Here is a 3,330-nt window from a genome sequence, read left to right on the forward strand (position 1 = left end):
ATGCTTTCAACTATCATTTTTGTTGTTTTTCAGGTATTTTCTCATTCTTCAGAGATGAAACATCGTTTATTTTGGTAGAAAACGCAAATTTGGCCTGAAAAACTCGATCCTTCTTGTTTTGGCGATTTTTTCCAAATGAAAAAGTATGCTCTCAAATGACCAGTCAACAAAACTCTATCTCGCTTGCGAGAGAAAAAAAAGCAGAACGAAAGCGAGATTTTAAAGCATGTGAAGACGGCCAGTAAATAAATGCGTCAGTTTTCATTGGACTCAAGTTTTTGCTTCTTTGCTTTCAAACAACAACAAATCTTATTACATTAAAGGAGCAATTCTTGTATATATATATATCTATAGGGTTCTCGGAAACGGCTCTAACGATTTTGATGAAATTTCGTACACAGACAATGTTTTGGATTTTAAGGTTACCTGAATAGGCACCATCTCCGAGAAGACTCGTATAAGGTTGCCACCTATTCGAAATTAGTTACAAATTAAATTAAACATCATAATATGGGTATCAAATCGAAGGTAGTTTAAAGATCCCTAATTCAAAAATATTTTTAATAGGGTTACCCATTTTGAATCGCATATTTATTTAATTTTTTGTTGATAAAAAAAAGGTAAAATATTATTATTCATGGGTATCAAGAGAAGGTTCTTAAACAATGCTTTCATTATATACAAAACGTTATCCCTTAGCACAATAGTGTAAGGTTGCCACTTATTTTCGATTCTGCACAATTTATCTAAAACATCAGAATATGGATATCAAATAAAAGGTATTGTTGAGAACATTGGACAGAAAATATTTTCCATCAGGGTTGCCACGCTTCTATGTAATACAATTTTTTATTTTGTTCATTGCAATCTGCATTTTTTTATGTATACACAGTACATACACGCTCAAGATATGTACTGTTCATTCCAGCGTATTTCGGATTAGGGTTGCCACCTAAATTTTAGAGTAAGAAATTTACTTAATAGTTATCGAAATCCAATTTTTTTTATTTGCAAGATGTTTTTTGAAGCTATCCATATCTTGAAAACTTTAAAAATTATATGCACTCCGGGCGAAGCTCGGTCAACCTGGTACTATGCATAAAATGAGCCCACAATATACAAATTAGATGCAATTTTATTTTTTTTTTAAGAATACTCCATTTTTAAACAACAGAGAACAAAACAGAATTTAGAAGTCAGCGCGACATCTTATTGTCACGATTGCCGCATGTTAGAACAATCGTGTGGTAAGTTTGGGGCAATTATTGATTGGGACAATTTTTGTATTGTGCTCCAATACAGCACAAGAAAAATTTTTCCAGATTGGTGCATTTGCGGCAATCGTGTGATCCCAGCTTAAGTCTTATTCATATTTTACAGAACGATCTGGACACCAAAATCAAAACTAGACTAAAAATTGAGCAGGTGGCGCCATACCCAACACAAATTATTTTACAATAAGGGTATTCATCAAACCTTGTAAACCGTATAAACTTATAATTGTGTAAACCTTATATATGAACTGTCAAAATTTGTATGGAAACTCGTTTACACATTTCTGATAAATTTCTCCAGCGATTTCACTGAATAAACTTGATAAACTGAAGCCAATGCAACTCTGTCGCACCTCTAGCTAAATAATTGTTATCCGTTCTGTTTGATTTATTTCACTGATAATTTGGCCGCACAGTTTGGAGCCGTGACAAATGAATTCATACACAAACAGACATTCTGCCATTGTTTCTTTTAACGTGCTTCAAATAAATCGCCTTTATGTTATGTGTATATTTATTTAAATAAATATTATCTCGTAAATATATTTTTTTCCCATGTAGTAAGTTAGTTTCTATAATTTCTTTATCCTCGTGCTAGTAGTATAAAGTTACTGATACTGAGCTCGATGACAGAAGAAAACACGACTATTGTCGCAAGTATAAACGAAAAGAGAGTATGGGTCGTTCATGTAACACAGTGCGTAAACTTTTAAGATTATCTGCTTGATAAAGTTATCGGTTTAGATGAATACCACTAATAACACAAGCATGAGCAAAATATCAAAATGACCAAAAGTATCAAAATTCGGCATTTGTGAACAAAAAAGTATCAAAGTATCAAATATTAAAATTAAGGAAAAAAGTATCAAAAATGATACAATTGTATCAAAACGGCAACGCTGAGTGTAAATTAGACTAAAATGCACGACTCGACAACATTGGCTACTGGCATTGCCTACTGTCGTGCTGAAATAAGTATACGGCGAAAATCGTCAAAAACTATTCAGTTCTGCCAAGTTTTACCGTTTTAACACGCTAGTCGAATAGCATTTTAGGCAATGACATGAAATCGATGGATACGATCCGACTCGAAATACGACTTGCACTCGACCCGACACTCGCAATGAGGCTGATTATCTTCTATAACATCAGATTAAAGAAATCTTACTCTTACTAATATTATAAATGTGAAAGTTTGTATGTTTGGATGTTTGGGAAATCATCACGCGGATACGACTGAACGGATTTGCATGAAATTTTGTACGCAGATAGCTTATGAGCCAGATTGGTTAATAGGCTATTTTTTTAGAGTTGCCACCTGCTAAAAAAGTTAAATTATTTAATATGCGGGAACGACAGACTGGATTTGCATGAAAATTTGCACACAGATAGCTTATGACCTAGATTAGAAAATAGGCAAATTTTCTTAAGAGTTGCCACCTGTTATAGAAGTTTCATTAAATTAATAAGCGGAAACGACTGAATGGATTTGCATGAAATTTTGCAAGCAGATAGCTTATGACCTATAGTGGGAAATAGGCAAATTTCTTGGAAGAGTTGCCACCTGTTAAAAAAGTTTAATTAAATTAATACGCGGAAAAGTCTGAACGGATTTGCATGAAATGTTGCAAGCAGATAGCTTATGACCTACAGTGGGAAATAGGCAAATTTTTTGGAAGAGTTGCCACCTGTTAAACAAGTTTTCATTAAATTAATACGCGGAAATGACTGAACAGTTCATATTGCATATCTCTTCAAATGTTTGGGGTAAAGCATTCAAGCTTGGTATGGAAATACATATGTAAGTATATATGTGAAACTAATACCATACTCATGGAGAAAAATGAGAGTTATTGGAAAAGGTGGTGTGGCAACTCCCGTGCAAATTGATTTTTCTATGCTGCATATCTTTGGAGGTGTTTATTGCAGAGGACTGGAACTTGGCACCGAGATGTGTATACAAAATTAAAACCATATTCATGGAGAAAAATTTGCGTTATTCGAAAAGTGAACATGGTTCCTCCCGTACAAATTTACTGTTTTATACTGCTTATCT

The sequence above is a fragment of the Rhagoletis pomonella genome, unplaced genomic scaffold, assembly GCF_013731165.1.
Source record: "Rhagoletis pomonella isolate Grant_MI unplaced genomic scaffold, Rhpom_1.0 Rhpom_scaffold_00001, whole genome shotgun sequence".
NCBI classification, from domain to species: domain Eukaryota; kingdom Metazoa; phylum Arthropoda; class Insecta; order Diptera; family Tephritidae; genus Rhagoletis; species Rhagoletis pomonella.